A 20,879-nucleotide genomic window follows, 5' to 3' on the forward strand; every position below is an offset into this window, starting at 1 on the left:
CTGTCAACCCTACCACTACTGCCTTTTTTACACTACCTGCTCCCTCACTGAATTTAAAGCCATTGACTAGGCCAGCTGTCAACAAAACACAGGTTGCATCCTCTCACAACAATGCATGTAGCAGATTTTTCTGCACCCCCTTTCTAACTGGGATGGTGCTTTCAAATAAAGAATGATATTAGAAATTACAACACTCTGCATTCCTGGAGTCCTTTTTCACTAGAGGCTCTCCGAGTGCTGTGCAAACATCATTAGGCCTTTGTGAAGCAACTAAGTTTTATTATACTCATTTCACAGATGGGAAAACTGAGGCAGAGTGAGTTTCCAAGTGAGACCAGGACAAAGACAGTGAAAGAATCCAGGAGTCCTGTCGTTCATTCCCCTTGTCTAACCAAAGATCTCTTGGAATCTCCATGAGAGCCCTGCTGAAGTCTGTTAGGTTAGGTTAAAATAGATCTCCTGTCAGGTTTTGCAATACCATGATGTGAAAGGGTACTTCTTAATTTCTTGCAAACAACAGATACATCCTCAGAAAACATGATGCATTTTTCAAAGACTATCAAAAGTTACTTCATTACCAGCCAGTAGAATAAAGACTAAGGGGTGGAAGCAACAAAGTTGCAATCCTCTTCTTTATTGTTGTTACAGAGCCCCAGTGGCTGGGGATTTCTGGACAGCACTGGTGCTCCAGCTGTGACCCCTTCCTTCCCAGGGATGACTCCAGCACCAGAGGCCAGGACTAGAGCTGAGGCTTAGTCACGAGAGCATCTCTATGTCACCCAGGGATTCTCCCTACACTGGGGGATTTCCCAAGTAGCTGCTGAAGCCATCACTATGGCTCCTTCACACCCTAGAGAGGCACAAAGAGACTGTAGCAGAGCCCAGGAGCCAGCCTGCTCATTGTAATTAAACCCTTTATTTTTCCCAATATATTCCAGATTTGAGAGAGAGAGAGAGAGAGAGGGGGGAGGGTTATTCATGCCATGGGGATTTTTCAGAATGTTGCGATAAGCAAAATGGGTGAAGTGTTCCTTGTGTGAAATGTCACTGGGACAAGTTGACATCTGGGTCTTTATGAGACTGATATACAATTCCCCATTTCATTACAAATCATTCTAACAGGAAGGAACAATCAATGTCCATCCATTCCTGGTTGACTCAGGGAGGTTGCCCTTTCTCTTACCCAGCGTGCCTCTCATGCAGAATGCTTGGTTTGAAAATCTATATTGATATATTTAAGAGCTAATTAAAAACCCAAATTAATTTTTAAAACACAAATAAATTTGAATGTTTCCTCTTGGATCCTAAGGCTAAGCAATTCCGTCAGCATCATTTTATTGTTCTCACAGCCTAAGAAGGCAGAAGTCACTGCTCTAGAGAATACATTTTGTTTTTTTGTTATACCTTTCGTAACCTGGCTACTTCAAAGCACTCTTTAAAGTACCGAGTTTGCCACTAGTGGTAACAGTGCAGCAAAAGCAAGCCACCATCAGGTGCTTAACATATCTCACAGGCAGTCTTTGACATTATGACATGATTTGCTGAGGGGGAATGTTAGTCAGGACACTGTAGCTTTCTTCTGCACTTACCAGAAAGAGCAATGGGATCTTTACATTCCACCTGGACAGAGAAAACCATCTTTGCCAATATCTGCCCAGGGACAATCAAGTTTAAGTTTCCAGATAAGTCATTAGTTCAGTGACCTGGTCAAAGTAACTGAGGTGTAAGTGGGAGGAGATCCAGGCCCACAGTTTCAGTTTAAGTGAAGATGCTTCATCTTGGAGCAGAAAACAAAACTATCTTTTTTGGAGAGGTTTGAATTGGATGAAACAAAAAAAGAGCCTCTTGGTTTTTTTATTATTTACATTTTGAGACTGAACTCTAGCATGAACACGTTGAAAAGGTCACTGTCCATCAATTCTGATGCTGAATCATACTCAGATGGCTAAGACTTGTGTTTTATTTGCACTGTCATGGGATGTGTTTTTGTTATTTTTTTGCATTATTTGTCATTTAAATGCAGAGAGTCAGTGAGGAACCAAGAAAAGGAGTACTTGTGGCACCTTAGAGACTAACCAATTTATTTGAGCATGAGCTTTCGTGAGCTACAGCTCACTTCATCGGATGCATACCGTGGAAACTGCAGAAGACATTATATACACACAGAGTCTTCTGCAGTTTCCACGGTATGCATCCGATGAAGTGAGCTGTAGCTCACGAAAGCTCATGCTCAAATAAATTGGTTAGTCTCTAAGGTGCCACAAGTACTCCTTTTCTTTTTGCGAATACAGACTAACACGGCTGTTACTCTGAAACCAGTGAGGCACCAGTTACTTTCCTCATTTGAATTATCCATGCAAACTTGATTTGTCCATTTGTATCTGAAAACTCATTTCACTGCCTTTGTTTTTGTTTTATTGGTTGCTGATCCATTGCATGTTGGAGAACATAGCATCCCAGGGATACCATCCAAATACTCTTTTTCCAAGTATCAGAACATTATGGAGGGGGAAAGCCCTGAGATGTAATTTTCCTTAGGTACAATAGCTGCTTCTGACATTCCTGCTTTTGAAGTTTTTATTTAGCCAAATGGCGATCTACTAAAGATTCTCTTTATTTGCATTTTTATTCAAATCAAGGATACATGAGGCAAGTGAGCATTCATGATCTACTCACCCTGCTGGTATGTCCCCACCACAAACCATAAAAGGTGGAAAGAAGACTTAATACCCACATCCTGTTCCTTCATGCACTAAACCTGTCATTGCAATATTTTGCTTAGCATAATACATCTCCTGGAGACTTTCATGGTGAGAAAGCCCTCTCATCCCCCATCCCCCCCCCGCCTCTTTGTTGTTATTATTATTTATTATTTGTTTCTTGCTGACTGTCCCCTCAGTGCTGCACAGTGCACACATTAAATCAGTCCTTGCCCTGAAGACTTGCATAGATAAGAGAACCAGGGTTGAATTAAGGCAATCTGAGGACCTTATATGGGTCCCCCGTGGTCCTTCCCCCTTGTGGCTCTGCCCCAGGATGTAGCTCTGTCTCTCCTTGGGGTGTCAGTAGGTTGCAGACTTAAAACAAATTGAATGGTTTTCACCTCTTGAGCTATTTCTTCAGCCTTTCTGAACACCCAGGCAGGCATCATTTACCCTCAGGTTACATTTTCAAGCTGTTCTTTGCATCCCTAGAAACATGATTTTGTTTTAAAATGAAAGATGAGATTCTGATTTCATCACATGACTCCAGGAGCTGGGGTCATGGGCATGGCTCTATAGTGCCTATGCTGTAATCTAGTCCTTAACAAAACACCCTGGGAAATTCAGAGGTGGAGATAACTTAAAGGGTTCCTTCTTCCCATAGCTGCCATAAATTCATTTCATATTGTCATTACACAAGAAGTGGGTCTCCACGGGGGATATAAATGAGGAAAGGATGGTGGTTTGGCAAATTAGCCTTGGGAGGTCAGTGCACACATAGGGAACAGCATGGCAAAATGCATGGAGATGAGATATTATTGATCTGTTTATCAGCTCCTTGCTTTCCCTTGTTTCCTGTTATTTCAGAGATTCATAGACTTTAAGGGCAGAAGGGACCGTTATGATTATCTAGTCTGGCCTCCTGTATATCACAGACCAGAGGATTTCATCAAGGATTTCACCATCATGCCTATTACCAAGGGATAGGCCTCAGTTTAAGATTCTGGACTTGTTTCTTCGGAGCAGTGGGTCAAAGAGAAGAAAAACACTGACACATTTTTGATGTATTTGCATTGTGAAATTGTCTTGTGTCTTATCCTGGTAGGCTGGTGGTTGTTGTGTCCCTAGTGTTGGTGACCATGATTTGGAAATAGGACATTAAGAGAAGAGATGGTGGAGCACCACATCTGAATGGCTTGGAGAAAGATCTCCTTCTGAATACAAGAAGTTCTGAAGGAGTTACGCATCCGATGAAGTGAGCTGTAGCTGACGAAATAAAATAAATTGGTTAGTCTCTAAGGTGCAACAAGTACTCCTTTTCTTTTTATCAGGTAGTGTGCCCTTTAAAGATTAGTTGACCACTGACGGACAAGAAGGCATGGCTGTGTGAATGTCAGCACCATCCACAGCTGATGTACAATGACAATAAATAATAAAAATAATAATATAGGCAGCCAGCGTAAGTAATACAAGGCAGGACTATGATGATCACAGTAGCACAAACTGAGGAGCAATTTTGCCTCAGAACAAGGAGCAAGCACTTGTCAATGTAGAGGATGTTCTTTAGCGTCAAAAGCTTCATATTATTGTGAGATAGGTGGGAGGAGAATTAGTTAACTTCCATGCAGTTTAGAGCCACCATGCTATAGACTTTCATCAACTGTACCCTTACCATAGTCATCTTTGTGGGAAAGAAGTATGATACAGTAACACTGGCCTATTTTTCCCTGCCTCACACTCTAGGCAGCCATTTACACTTATGCAAAACAGATTGAAATGCTCCCATTCTGCTCTGGAAGCATTTTAGGCCCATTTTGCAGTTGCTTTGCCTATGTGAAAATTACGACCCAATACGCAGTGCAGTGAGAACAAGGCCCTGTCAGTCTTTCAGAGAACCATTACCGAGTGATTTAGGGCCTGATCCAAAGGCATTGAAGTCCATAGGAGTCTTTCCATGGTTTTCAGTGGGCTTTGGATCAGGCGCTGTGTATGCAGTTACAACAGCATGGAGATTTCAGATGGCTTTTGAAGAGCAATGTTTAAGAAATTGAGATCTATGGGCCTGATTCTGATCTCACTCATACTTTTTTTTTTTTTTTTGGGCATTGGGATAATTCCATTTCCCTTTGTGGATTTACTCCTGACTTATACCAGCGTAACTGAGTGCAGAATCAGAGCCTAAGTATTTTTCATTTAATGACAATACCAACAGAAATACATTTGAATGAATCTTCTCACCCCACCCCAAAAAACTGCCTCCGCCTGCCAAAAAATAAACCATACAAACATAAAAATACAAACAATATACTTTGTATCTGGGGAAGAGAGGGTTAAAGATGCAGTGAATGAACGTGACTTCCTTCTATTTGTTTTGTCATGTGTGCTTATGAGATTGAATGGGCTTGTCTAGAGAAGCCAGTGTATTTGTATTGTAAATGGAGATGGTTGAATAATCAAACAAGGGCTTCAGTTTTATTGTTTCCAGTACACCTGCAAAAAAAGAGGCTGTATTCTCCACCCCATCCAACTTCCTTTTATCTTTCCTCATGTAACTTTATAGTGACTTATTCATCTACTGCATCAGACTTTGAAACAAAAGCTCCTATTTTCTGCCAAAATAATACAAGCACTTGCAGAGCGCCTGAAATCCATTTACTTGAGCTACCCTTGTCCAGTTAGTGACATCACTGACTGCATCCAGCTGGTTGGGGATGTTCATTCAAGCTATGAATTCTTGAGGTGGCTCTGTTCACAGGGATGTATGAATCATTGAGACAGATGCAGTTGGGAACAATGCAAACAGCTGCAGGTGGACAGGTGCAAGGTATCCAGAGCCAATAAATTTGGTTTACGTTTAACAGCCAGGCAGTTGGTTGGAGCTGGAGCAATCCTTTTGAAAATGGTCTTCCAGATATGGTTAGGTTCTTGAGTCTTCATAATATTGATCCCTTGAAGTCAATAGAAATTGAGGGTGCTCAGCACCTTGCAAGATCAAGGCCCCAATCCCTTGATGCATGGCTGCCTACTTCCTGTTTATACCACTGGGAGTTATCCTCATGCACTGTGGGAGAATAAACACCTGGGAGCGAAAACAATTACTAAAAGCACTCTGGGCCCTCCCACCTGCAGCATTTTGATGGAGCCTTCCTTTGTTTTCCATAGTTTGGATATTCAGTTTGTTGGCATGAGGCAATGCTCTCATTTCCCTGTGTCATTTGCATAGAGTTTGTATTTTATAAGCTTTTAATGAGCTTTTCTTTGTCTAGGTCTGTCATCTCGTTTGCAGTTGCATGTTCACCCTCACCCAGGCCCTCACTGCTTGCTGTGATTTGAATGAGTAATCCCTGACATTTTATTCTGAAGCAGGCGGCCCTTACACACCCTGACTTCCACATTCAAATGCCACAGGGAAATAGAGGAAGGCACCTGGGCTGTAACTTGTTCCATGGAGCTGAATAGAACCATCAGCCAGCCATTTAATATTAAAGGTAAATATACTCATGGAAAGGTACCATTTACTCTGAATAAATATGCCTCTTGTTCACAGTGGGCTGAAGCGACATTTGCTATTGAAAAGGTTGATTGCTACAGAAATAGTAGGTTCTCAGCTGATCTGCTTTACATTAAAGATGTGCTCAATAAAATAAAAATCCATTGGCCCTTGGATCTGAACTCCCATGAACTTTGAGGAGATCAAATTCTGAACCCAGAACTGACCTGAATTTTGCACATGGATCCAAACCAAAACCCTAGATCTGGGCTGTACATTTGGGGATGTTCAAAAACCAGAAATGGAATTACATGTCACAGCTTGAACTCTTCTCTATTTTAGAGAAGCATTTAGGGTAGTAACTTAGGCTGGAGTTTTGAGAGGTTTTTGTCCTTCAAAGTCTTTTGAAAGTGTGTGTCTTATTCCAAAATTACCTCTGAATTAGAGATTATCTTCTGAACAGTGCAAACTGCTGGCTATATGATGATGACGCAAAGCTGAGCAGTTCTATGCCAATGTCAGAACTGTGACCAAGACCCTCTGTAAGTCAAATACTGGTGAACTTCAGAGCAAAATTCTTCAATACCCTTATAGAAATAGTCCCTCTCTGATGCACTCATAGAATCATAGACGTTTGAGACGTACAAAGCCTGTGAAATCATCTAGTTCATTTATCTGTCAATGCTGGATGTTCTCTGTTGTACATTTGTTTGTGTTCCCAAGTCTGGTTCACATGGTTATACACTGCCCCGTTTCATGAGGAATCCTCCATTCAAAGGGCCAGATTCTAGCTTCGGTTCCAGGAATTTTACACTGCTCAGGTTTTCCCCGTATGCCCAGCTGGCATATGGCCACCATAGTAGCTGTTTGTTACCCACTCACTTGTGCCTTGGGGTAAGGAACATGACCATGAAAATGGGTGTGGCTGAGGGATTTCCAAACCCCAGTCACTTCCTGCTGTTCGAATTAATCCTAAAGGCCATGGGCAGCTGGGAACAAAATAGAGCAGTCATCAGGCTGTCCTAATTTATATCTAATTTACACAATTGTAGCCAGCCCTGGGATCAGGAAAGTACAAAGGTGGCTTACTGCCACTTTTGCCCCCTTTTTCTCATTGGTCCTTTACCAAGCCAAACTCAGCTAGACCAGAGAAGCTGGCTCAAAATTAGGAGGTTGCTCCTTAGTGCCTGAAGAATGGATTTCCCTAAAGTTAACTGGAGTTTTGGGTGGAGAGCCCACATGCCCCCAGCACACAAACCCCACCTATACCCTTACGTAAGCCTGAAAATGCCTCTCTCTACCCCAGGCTAGGAATCAAATAATCTAGATGCATATTCAACACAATCCAAAGAAATAATTTGTGCTAATAAAATAGTAGCTGGGAATCCAGTAAGACAAAACCATTTTATTTCTGAAATCCCTTTGCATAGTCGGTGCTAGGCATGCCAGACCCTTACTGCCATTGCTTTTGATCTCCTGCTTTTCCTACATAGCAGAGTCCATGGCTCAAAGGTGGCTGTGCATATCAGACTCTGGTAAGAAGCCACGAGGAAATTGGATTTAAAAAAAAGCTGCTTAGGGAGGGGATCTCGTGTTTATTTAGTGCAGTATGGAATTGTACGTCAGCGCTTGGGTTAACAGCTGCATGTGTTCTTTCTTTCTGCCCTTTTACATAAGCCAGAAATGAAACTCTCTGCACGGTCACTTTGTATTCAAGTGAAGATGTTTCAGGGCCAGTGTTTGAATCTACTGAAAACACAGACTGCTTGGTATCCCTTAATTAATTTGTTTGGGATGGGGGATATTGGATCAAGTGACCTTTGTTTCTGCCCCTTTTTAATATAGGGCATCATGTCTAGTGCAGCAGGACTCAAAAACAACTGTGTCCGCTATCCTGCTCACAGCATTTGGAAAGCAAACATGACACGTCATGTAGACATTTCTGAGGCCATGTGATGCTGCAGTGGTATGACCACCTAATAAAAGATTGTATGACCGGAATCCTTCTACCATACTGGGCAACCTTAGACCATAAGCTTTAATGTTACATAAGAAAGCCCTGACTTTGAAAGAGGCCTCAACTCAGCCTCTCATTTTGCCTTGCCAGGAGAGAGTGCAGTGTACACGTCCTTCAGTAACATGCTCTGTCAACTCTGTTCCTCAAAATGGCAGCTTCCCAGGCAGGCAGAGCTTTTAGACATTGAAGTTGCAATATATAGAAAACCGAGTAATAAAACGATATAAGATACACTACAAGCACCGGTAGGGTTAACCTGGTTTCTGTTCTCAGTTCAGAGCTCACATTTGGGGTTAGAATTCTAAGAATGGCGCTCTATTAGCTCGAATAGTATGCAGCTCCTTTCTTAGAATCCTAACAACTATTTAAATTAAACATGACAATTAATTAATTAATCATCAATTATTAATTAAAATTAACTTGTCCATTTAAATACAGAGAGGGGATAAAGAATGCTGTATTATGCCAAGAGAGTCATGGTCTGTCTCCCAAAAGCAAACCTAAAGGGAAGGGAATGGTAGGCATAAATTGTAACAAAGCCAGGAGACTAAGTAGGCCTAAACCTGCTTCTCTTGAGGTCAGTGGCAAAATTCCTGCCAACTTTTATGGGAAAAGGATCAAGCCCAGTAGTGTGAACAAAGACATATAAACTGAATACTGTCCACGGAGGATCAATGACCTTAAACACTGCTTGATTTTGTGCCTTTCGTGGTACATACTCAGGTTCTGCAGCTGACATTATGTTACAAGATTTCTGTTCCCCCTAGTCAGTGCATCCCTAATCTTGATGCAACCTGGATGTAGTATGCTCTGGGGAGTAAAAGCTACATTCATTGTTGTAGTTTTATATGTGTTTACCTTGTAACTGGGTGACCTGAACTGCCATTAACCTGTTTTAACTGCAGAGTTAATGGGGAAGATTTTTCAGAAGGTAGGGTGTGTCTTTACTGATTAGTTAAGATGAAAGCCACCTGACCCTGAGCAAACAGCTTCTCATCTGAATTTTACTTTAACCTTATTTACTTAATATAGAAGTGTTAAATCAAGCAACAGCAAAATGTGTTTTTAACCCTATCTCCTCCGGTGTCTGATAGTTCTGCCAAGTATCTAGCCCATGAATTGATGTTAAAACTTTAATCCTATTGTGGAATTGGCTTTTTGCTGTTCAGCAGATACATACAGTAGGTGCGGTATTCAGAGAAAGTGGGTATGTATAAAGTTAAGTTTCAACATGCAATGGAAGCGCAGAGGGATGTGGGGGGACCTATTCATTGTGGAATATTGTGTGCTGATGATTCAGACTTCTGTGCAAAACAAGTTGCAGCTTGGAGGCAGCTCAGTGGCAGAACTGGTATGGTGACTCTCTGGTTAATACTCACTCCTGGCACCCGATGCTGGTGAAGTCAGGGCGGTATTAACAGTGTCACGCAATGTGATTTGAGATCTGCTCTACTGGTGACTGATCCTTGAACCATTAAGTGTGCATAAGAGATTAAATCATCCATACGTGGGCAGAGATCTCAGCAGTACCAGCTTTGCTTCTACAAGTAGGTGTCTCCTTAGGGAATGCAGGCTCTGTTCTGTTCTCTGCCATTGGCTTCCTGTGTGATGTTGGTCAAGTCATTCACTTCTCTGGGCCTCCCTTTCTTTATCCATAAAATGGGAACAATCACCCTTACCTGATTCACAGGGAGTTGTGAGGTTTAACTCGTTCATATCTGTAAAGTACTTTGAGATCCTTGACTGGAAGGTACTAAAGCAATGTGCATCATTGTTATGATGGTAACATAATAACAAACATTGATGCCGTGTGCTCTCATCTGGGGTACTGTGTTACACTTTGGGCTCTTCTCCTCTCTTCTCCACACTGCTGAGAATGAAGAGGTTTTTGAGGTGCGGTGGATTGCCCATCATGTGACATCTTTACACTAAGATTGGATGTCTTTCAGAACACTGTGCTTTTGCTCAACCACAAGAATGGGCTTGGTACAGGAAATACTGGATGAAATTCTATGGCCTCTATTGTGCAAGAGGTCAGACTACATGATCATAAAAGTACCTTGGGGCCTTAGAATCTAAAGTCTGTGAACCAACAACATTTGCAATTACTTTTAGCTAAAACCTCGCGATTGAGAATGTCAGCATGATTTCTGCAGGACTGAAACATCTACCTAAATTGAAGGTGCGCAGGATACAATGGGTGGAACGGGATAAAGTACAGAGTATATTAATTCAATATCAAAGAGGAAGAGAAACCCCAACTGAACAAGAAAAGCCCATACTTGTTCATGAAATGTCAGCTGCTTCGCGCTTCAGTTAGTTGTTAATCACAGAGACCCCCTGCTCTCTGAGTCCTCATGGGAGGGGCCAGGGAATCCTCATCTAACCCTCCCTTCCCTTGAATTACAAGAAGGGTTCCTCATGCATTACCTTGGCTCTGACAGTTCTCAGGTCCTTACAGGTGTCAGAGTAGCAGCCGTGTTAGTCTGTATTCGCAAAAAGAAAAGGAGAACTAGTGGCACCTTAGAGACTAACCAATTTATTTGAGCATAAGCTTTCGTGAGCTACAGCTCACTACCCCAATTCCCTCTTCTTCCTCGCTGGGAGCTTCCTCCCTGGAATAGTCTGCTCACCTCTTCCAGCCTCACTTACTCTCCACTCCTGAACACTAAAGCTTTGCAAAATGTTTGGAACAAAACCTGGACTAGCATGAAATGTGGGTGAGGTTTCTTTACAAGCACAAAACGCAGGCTAAATTCATTGAAAGGTTTACTGAGCACATGGGCCAGATTCTCTGCTCATGTAAACGGGTGCACAGCTCCATTGGCTTCAATGGAATTTTGCCCATTTACACCAGCAGAAAATGTGGCTAGGTATAAATGCTTGGCTAGGTGGATAGACATACAGACAAACCAACCAACCGACCCTGGGCAGATCTATGGTTTTGCATCAAAACCCTTGCATGGCCTAGTTTAGAAGATTCCAATTCTGTTCTTAGTTACACTGGTGTAAATCCAGAGCAACTCCACTGATTTCAGCACAGTCACAATGGATTTACACCGGTGTATCTGAAAGCAGAAACTGGCCATATATCTTGAACGATGTAACTATCAACCCCTAAAACAAAAGCCTGTGTTAAATCAAGTGCTTATAGTAGTTAGAGTTAAAGAATTCAAGACAGGAAGAAGAATTTTCCACTGAATGCATCCAATGAAGTGAGCTGTAGCTCACGAAAGCTTACGCTCAAATAAATTTGTTAGTCTCTAAGGTGCCACAAGTCCTCCTTTTCTTTTTGCAAATACAGACTAACACGGCTGCTACCCTGAAACAAGACAGGAAGTACGTACAATGTATGCATTAACATGGATCTAATTCTAAAAAACTACAGTGATGTCATCAGGCACTCTCTCCAGTTTGTTCTGAGATATGTATGTTTTGCTAATATGAAAAATATGTAAGCCATGGACAGGAGAGTGACATTTAGAGCCAGATAATATCTAAGCTTCTAACCTTATCTAATGTATAGTCCAGCATGCAGTTTGGAGGAATTATATTCTGCCACACTCTCTGGATTTCTGACATCACGTATGTCTTGCTATTTGAAGAACCGTAAACTCCTGCTCTGTGCGGGACTTGTTTGTTCTATTTGAACCTTCTAGGCCACTGGTTCAAATCCAGTTTAAAGTTGAGTGGTGAAAAGGAATGTGAAATGGCTTGGGTGAATCTACCTTATTACTTGTCCACATTTCTTCACCACAACTGGTCCTAATCGACTGTCTCATTGTCAGGGTCAGCAGAGAGAGACTGAATTCCCCACTAACTGTAGAAAGGTCCCTCCAGAATAAGACTGTGGCATGACTGCAGGGAAATCTTGCATGTGTACTTCTGTACTGTTCTGTGGATAAGAGGAGGACCTTAATCTCCAGGGAAGCTTCGATGTCTTTAGTTACATAGAGGACTCTTATCACCATAGTGTCAGAAATACCTTTTGCCAGCAATAAATTCACCATCCCCACAAAAAAAACCCTTTCAAACTAATTTAACCCCCCACTCCATAGCTTTTCCCTTAGTCCTGCTTCAGCTAGTGGAGGGCATAGGGCAGACCTTTTTTAAAAGGAGAAAATGTAAAGGGAGGGAGTGGGGGAAAAGGGGCTGAAATTTCCTGCAAATTAAGGAGCATTCAGCATGGCTTGTCTGTGGAGCCAGAGAATTGCCTTCCATTGCAGCTAAATGTCTGGCTCCTTTCACCTGTCTGGGACCCAGGAGCAGTGGCTGGGACCATATGAATGTACAAGAGATTAGCAGTGTAGGGAAACACCTGCTTCCACTTAAGTGATCAGAGAGGAAACAAAGGGCAAGAAAAGCTATAGCCTGAGCAACACGGGATTGGATGAAAACTAATATGAAGCCGGAGATTGGCAGAAGGCCGCCTTACCCATCCATTTAAACCAGTTGAGAATGCGCCAAATCTTTGGATTTGAAGTCTTGCTGCTATGAAGATGAAAGATTTTTTCCTCCTCTTTTTACACCTGACTGGGGGAAAAGGGGAGACAAACAGGAGTGGGCAGACGAGGTTAGGCAGACTAAGGTCCCAAACGGTTATGCTTTATAATAGTCTGCAAGGAAAGTCTGATAATGCAACAAGAGGGAAAGAGTGGAAACATTGAAACGGTGGTTTAAAAGTTCAGGCTACGTTTCCCTTTCCTGCTTTGTACAGAAGCATGTCCTTGGATGCCTTAAGGGCTATCTGAGACTCAGCGCATATGTAATGTAACCCTCCGTGGAACGTACACGTACATGTAATGTAACCCTCCATTTTTAAGTGCCCAGTCTGAGACACGGGGAGCCTGATTTTCAAAGGTGCCAAACATTAAAAGATCCCATGGACTTCAGTTGGAGTTTCAGGTGCTTCTGGAAATCAGGCCCAATGTAGGTAGCTCATGCTGGATTCTGAAACATTAACACACACCAAATCGAAGGCCACAAAAAATAAAAGAATTTACACACACACACACATCTAGGTTTTAACTCTGTAGCTCAGTTTTCCTGTCTGTAAACTTGCAATAACAACACTGACCTACTTTCTGAGGTGTGAGTATGAAGCTGGATGCATAAAATGCTTTGAGATCCTTAGAAGGAAGCTGCTTTAGAAGCACAAAGCATTATTAAAAAAAGAAAAGGACTAGTGGCACCTTAGAGACTAACCAGTTTATTTGAGCATGAGCTTTCGTGAGCTACAGGCCGCTTCATCGGACGCTGTAAAGCCCTGAAGAGGAACAGCATGTGCTTCTTGTTGCTGACAAAAGCTGGCAGTCTCAGACACCCGCCATAATACTTCAGACTGTGCCCCTTTGGGGATGTCACGCACGTGCTACGAGCACATCAGCCAGCGGTCGCTCAAGTGCTCTCCTTAATGCTAGAACAGGACCCTCTCCTGCTGTATGAACGAAAGAGAAGAGGTTCTCTTTACCTTCTCCTCTCTCTTTTGTGCACCAGTACCGTACCTGGTTCTGCTCCCTGGGAAGTATAATCCTGTGCTCTGTCCAGTTGGATTGCCTGGCCTAACTCATCATCTAGGTGACGGGCAAAGAGAAGAGGCCATCCCCTTGTGTTTATCAGATTAAAAAATTCCTTTTTCCTGGTGCATTCAAACTGGTCCTCAGCCTAATTTCCCTTTTCTTTTCTCCACTGCTTGCGCTGCCTTCAGAATCGACCCAAAATGTACCTCTGGCCTTACATTACAGCTCAGGCACCGTGTTTCAGCTACAGGGTGTTTACGTCCAAGCCTTCCCTCCGGGTTACCGCACCTCTCCAAACACGAGGAAGATCATTATGTCTCTTCTCTCCCCCTTTGCTTGCCTAACATGTTAAGACACAGAAACCTGTTGCTGCTCTGACTCTGATTCCTGACCCGACAGGTGGTGCCTTGAGTTGAACTTTGCTCTCACAAACAGTCAGTTTCACATATTGGTCTCCCATTTAGTTGACTCGCCCATCTGTGTAGAACTTAGTAATTCTGCTAATATGTACAGCTGCTGGGATCTCAGATGATGTTGTTAAGGAACTTTGCTTGAGTATAGGGGCTTGCATGCATAAGCAGAGTGGGCTCAGGAGTCCACCCACAATCTAATTTCATTACAAAGCTGCAGTAAAACTAAGTCTCAGATCTCACACTGGTAGCATAGGAGATGACCCCAAGAAATCCAGTGTTACAGGAAGTAGCACAGATGACTCTGTGCCTCTTTGCTGTAGGTCAGTAGTAGGAAAAGAAATTGCCATACCAGTTCAGTGGTCCAGCTAGTCCAGTAGCTTGTCATCAAGAGTGGCCAGAACAAAGTGCTTCAGAGGAAGGTGCAAGAAACCTTGTAAGGATGACTATGAAATACCCTGTCCATAGGGGATATTTCCTCCCACCCCAAGTCATATTGTGTTTGACTTAGTGAAGCATGAAAGTTTATATATTTTATCCCATCTAGTGTAACTGTAGGTATTCTCATTATCCATCTAATGTCCAATTCTTTTTTGATTCCTACCAAGCTCTTGGTGTCGATGATGTGCTGAGGCAGGTAGTTCCACAGGTTAATTATGTATTGTGTAAAAAAACCCAACCTTTTAACAGTTTTAAATGTTGCCTGTCCATTTCATTGGCTGTCCCCTTATTCTTGTATTATGAGAAAGGCTAGAATGTACTGAACTGCTGAAGGTGCCATATGTGATAACGAGTTATTAAACAGGTGCTTGGATCACTGGCAGTCATTAAAGATCCCAGAGCACTGTTTTTACAAAATTAGTTGCTTTTACCCCAATGTTCTACACATCTTTGACTTCAGATAGTGCACTGAGTCAAATCCTGCAATCTTTACTCAACCTCCATTCAGGCAAGACTCCCATTAAAGTCAGTTAGGGTGTTTACCTGAATAAAGATTGAATAAGGATGTCAGGATTTGGTCCACTGTTGTTTAGTATTGGTGGCACAGATTAGATGATGTGTTTAATAACCTCAAAAATCACTGTTTCAGTAGCAGATGAAATAATCTATGTGCTAAACACAGTGAGATCCTCTAAGGTCAAAAATGCAAAATACATATAAGGTTTTATCAGTGTGCTCTTATTTTGGAGTTTTATGAGCCTGGAGCCAAGGTCTTTAGAAGAAATATACGAGAATTTGTACTTTGGGGATAAAAAATAAACACAAAAAACCCACTCAGAACGTTCCTCTTGTTCAATGCAGCATTCAGGTAATCTCTTGTTTCTTGCTGGTAGATCAAGATAACAGCAGCTCTAAACTGGCATGCCCAAAAGCACATCAAAGTTTTTGTATGCACATAATCTGGATCTATATATACAAGCTGTTTTCTGTATGCACAAATGGCTGGTTAGGTGCTGAAGCTTCACAGCCACCCTCCTTCAACTTTACCTGTGCAAAATCATAGGTGTATAATTTTGAGTATATACATTGCAGTGTGGAGGCCCATGGGGTTTCAAGTTTTTGCTATCGTATCTTTCAGTCAGGTTCCAAAGATCTTGGGCTAAGAAGCTTAATATTTATCAGGAAACAAAGTTAGGAAATCTAAAGGATCTTCATGGAAGCTTAGAAACAGCATTTAAATCCTTCCCTTTTGAGTCTGATGCCTTCTCTTTCGGGTCTGATGCCAAGCCATTACTCTGGCTATTAGCTAACCAGTTTATTGTGGCATTGAATGACAGAGCTTTGTCAGGGACCTGATCTTTGGAGGTCATCAAGCCCTGAGGATATGCCTCACCTCATCAAAGAAAACAAAAGGATTTATTTACAGTTGCTGTTACCATGAGTGTTAAAAGGCAACTTCAAAGAGGTTTAACCAAAATTAGATCATTATGATAGTACATCAGTGTGTTTCACCACTGTTGCAGACCTTTTCCTGTGTTCCTTTGCTGTGTTACATAACATCTCCAGGAATGTTACTACTGTTTGGTACTCCTTTTTCAGGATTCATTTCATGGGCATTTGAACGCTTCAGTAGAATGACGTCTAGCACCCTGGGATCCCCCCAAGTCCATGACCTTTTTGCTATGATAATACGAATCATATGTAATAATAATAATTATTAATATTGATAATACAATTTAGAAAGATAAAAAATATAAACTAAAAAGCTTTTTAAAAATTTCATAGTCACATAATACCAAGCAGTATAATCTAGTGATTGGCAAACAACTATATATATGGTATAGTGAAAAGAAGTGAGTGATTCAAAAGAATGGTCATGTGGTTAAAGTAATGAAGAAGATCTAGGTTTCCTATCTCTGCCACAGGCACCCTGTGTGACTTGGAGCATCACATAATCTCTCTGTGCTTCAGTTCCCCATCTGTAAAAAGGGCATAATAATGCACCCTTATATGGGTGTTGTGAAGCTAAATTTATGAAAGTTTGGTGAGGTGCTTAGGTACTACGATGATGAGCACCGCAGAAAAGCCACAGTATCTCTGAGTGATTTTGCATGGCTAATTATATTATTATCAAGCTTCTACTTCCTCCATGTCTAGTTCTTAGAGGAATCTATATGGATTTCAAATGGAAACTTTTAGTTATAATTCTCATCAACCTCTAGCTGCCTCCTTCAAATAGGGCCCTCACTAGCCTTGTTTATTCCTTGTGTTTTACAGTGTGTGATAGATGTATTGATATCCCTTTAAAGGTAAACGGCTCAAATATGGAATAATAATCAGACTGAAAGTAGGATCAATATAGCAGAGAAACATGTAGGAGAATCTGCAAAGAAGTTTGGCGTGTGTAAATACAGTTTATTTGCCATCAAATGGCTCCTTTTTATTAATAAAGAAGGGGACACAGTTTATTGATGATGATTCATTGGGAGTTTATTGCTGATAAAACCAAAGCATGATATTTACATTCGTGTAATCTTTCCTTTCCTAAGGAAATAAATGATTATTTTATCTTGATGTGTCATTGTGAGACTGAGACTGTCCTCTCTGTGGGTTCAACTTCTAAGTCCTAGAATGGTTAGACAGTCATCACATTATAATCAGATGAATACAGGATATGCAACTGCAGCTGTAATTTATAAAAAAGAAAACGTGCACAGAGACTAGTTCTCCTTGGAATTGTATCTCTATGTTTAGAATATGTATAGTGAACCTTTTGTCTAAAGGTTCTGAAGGGTCTGATCTCTTATCCCTAGGACAGTTAAATTGTGGATTCTTTAACTGTGATCCCTCCCTATAACACACTCAGACAGTATACAGATAATGTTGCACATTCTTGTATAATTCACAAATAGATAGTGACACTGGGCCAGATCCACAGCTAGCGTAAATTGGTGTAGCTTCATTGACTTCACGATTGACTTCACTGAAGCTATGCCAATTTACACCAGCTCAGGATCTGGCCTCCTATTTCTCTTGGTCAGTTATCCCTGTTGGTTCTAGTGTCTAGAACCTTATAAATGTATTTCTTCTACTAATTCAACCGGCTAGAAGCCTCTTTGCAATGGGTATGGATGTCAGAAATCTTTCCAGCTCTATCTGATTATTTTTTAGTCCATGTAATTTGTCTTAATGATGGATTTATGTTGCCTGGGCTTGTCGAGATTAGGAAAATAAACTGCATTTAATAAATATGTTAACAGCATGTAAATTAACATGCTTTTAATCAGGATCAGCTTATTGGTAAACCCTACTGTCTTTTTCTATATTAGGTGCTAAGTGTTAAAAAGTTGTTAATTAACACACCTTTGCTTTGAAGAGTTTATCTGCACACCTAGAATTAGGTGGTGCTTTATCCTCCCTCCTCTTCAGCAAAGCCCTGATCTGGTCTTGGAAAGTTCTGCTTGCAGATCTGCACCCTCTTTGAAGATTAGAGGTAAGATTTGGCAATGAAACTGGCACTCTGGCAGGATTTTAGTCGGGTATTTGTCATGCAGAGTTTGAAAAGCAATCCTTATGAGCTATATTTTGAAAAGCAGGTCTTTATACTTGTGCCTATAATTTTCACATGTCCAAATTCAGATGTTGGATTGAGGCAGCTTCGAATATGTGGCTCTATATGTCCCTGAGATTTCAAATGTCATTGTCCCATGAAATGATCTGGCTTGGTTATCCTTTGGGGGGGGGGAGGGGGCAAATCCTGTTCCTGCCCACTAATACTCCTTGAACCAGTTCCTTCTTTGTTGTGGCACAAGGCCCAAAAGACAGTAAAACTGGTGTCATTCAGCAGCACAGTGAGGCAGGATGAAAGGATTGGCACAGGTTTCTGCATCTCCTGCTTGTATGCAGAGCTGCGCTCTGCAGAGACACCCTCTGTCCCATTGTGTGTGAGTGGGCAGAGTGAGGGGTGGATCGCCTGGCATGTGTGGATCTGCAACTCCCCAGGTGGGACGGGCTGCAGCAGTCACTAAGCCTACAGTGGCCTGGAGGCTGAAGTAGCAGCCAAGGAGTGGTTCTACTGCCTCTGTGTGGCTTGTTGCAAGGATTTTGACCAGTCGGTGACCCCCCAGGAGAACACCCTTGTGTACAGCCCACGTACTGGAGCCGTGTCCTGGGAGCAGGGTTTGTCTCTGTACACACTAAGAATTATCCATAATAGATTGGGTCAGATCATAGGCTTTTAGTTACTGCCATATTCCTGGGTACTAAGATAATGGGTTCTCTGTTAATGACCCTGATGACTGGACAGATCGAGCACAAGGCCATTAATTAGTTATAGATAAAAATAGCAGTTTTCTAAGGAAACTGTAAAGGGAATCCATATGATTCCTCAATATTGTTGACAGGCTGGGTTGTCTGTTTCAAATGCATCTGTTTTGAACTAGCTCTTAAGTACTCATGATCCGTGCTCTAGAGATACGAGAGAGAGAAAGATGGTTATAATCTTAGCTGGGCATCAAACCTGTGGTCCAGCCTGACATCCCAACCGAGCACCTTTGCCTGATTGTTATCAATTGACCACTTGGGCAATCAAATGTAGGGGATACGTCTTCAGAAGGGTGGTCGTCTTATTTATTTTTAGGTGCCATTTGCAAATGAATTGCAGACAGAAATCAGGTACCTGGAAGCCATCTCCTCAGATTTGCACCCGCAAATCATTTTGCAGGCACGACAATTCAGATGCAGCTGTTTCAGTCACATTGCTTTGGTCAAAAGTTGGGGTTGGGCTCAGCTTAAGTGAACATTTATCCCTTCGATTCCAGCTCATGTGACTGGTGGAAGAGAAGTAAAAAGCTGACTTGCTGAGAAGCAATATCCCTATGTCGACATTATTACCACACTGCATGTTGTCCCTTGCTGGAGAAATCAGTCTTATGCAGTTAAAGGTTTCCAAGGTTTCTGCCTGAGTTAGTTATTGAGGATAAGTTGTGTCTTAAGGGAATTTTTCTGCCAGTTGCGCTAATTAGCACGATAATTTGTCATTTCATTAAACACATCTTCCATGGAAAACGACAGCATGTTTTCTTCACAACAAGGAGCAAACATCTTATTTATTGATTGATTTTTCTTTCTTTTTTGATTAAGTTGCTTAGAATTTCCTTGAACGTGGCTAAACGATGGCATTTTAAATAGCCACAGCTTTCATCTTTTGTTTTGCCATTGCTTCTGATTGTGTGCTCGTATGTTACATGCTTTTATTTAAATGGTAGCGCTGAGAGTCATTCCAGTCTGGGCACAAATGGTCTTTTCATCCCACATCTTGCTCTATTTATTTCAAGTCAACTGCAGGATATATATTTTTTAAGAGTTGAAATGAAAGAGTTATTTAACATCTAGTTACCAGCCTAAAAGCATGTACTATGGGAGGGGAAAACATGGCTTGGTAGATGAGGCAAAAAAATGTAGCCAACATTTTTAAAAATAGGAGTCTAAAATTAGCCTCCTGAGTCCATACTGAGGCACCTAAGAATGGAATTTTCAAATGTGCCTGAGTAACTTAGGAGCAGAAGTCTCAAGAATTTATAGCCTCCAGTGTGCCTGTCACCCTACTTCCACTCTTAGCTACCTAAATATGGACGTAGGAACCTAATATTAGACCCCTGTTTTTGAAAATATTGGCCTGAGTCTGGAGATGTGAGTTGTGGCTGGGATTTTGAAAGGCACTCAAGGAGTTTGGTTCCCAATACCCATTAAAAGTAATTGGGAGTGGGACACCTAACTTCTCTTTGTGCCTTTGAAAATCAGCCCTTCTGTGCCTGAGTCTACTAGCAAATTTGTGTGTGCCCAACCCTTGGGAAAGTCATTGCATCTCTCCACTCGTGCCTTAATTTCCCCCTCTCTATGCTGTTTTGATCAGTGAGAGTTATTTGATACAGTTATGCAGCACACACACCTATGTCAAATAAGTGGGATGGGACTACTCGGGGTTAGGTGAATTCAGATAGCTCTAACGGAGCAGCTAAAGCTAATAGCTAATCAATAGGTATTAGACTTGTACTGAATGAGCAGTTACTAGTATAGGACTCTTTAGACTTTTTTTTAGCTTCAATTAAAACCAAACAGATGGGCAAAAAGGAGTAGAAATTGTTACCTTAGGGAATAGCACACTAGCACATTTGGGACATCTAACAAGGCAAAATACTTTTGTTATTCTTTCCTTTATATTTTAAAAGACACATTTTTAGTAATATATTTTAGTGAATGCAATGCTCATAAAAAGCATGGGCCTGACAGTCATTGAGA

The sequence above is a fragment of the Eretmochelys imbricata genome, chromosome 18 (genome assembly GCF_965152235.1).
Source record: "Eretmochelys imbricata isolate rEreImb1 chromosome 18, rEreImb1.hap1, whole genome shotgun sequence".
NCBI lineage: Eukaryota > Metazoa > Chordata > Testudines > Cheloniidae > Eretmochelys > Eretmochelys imbricata.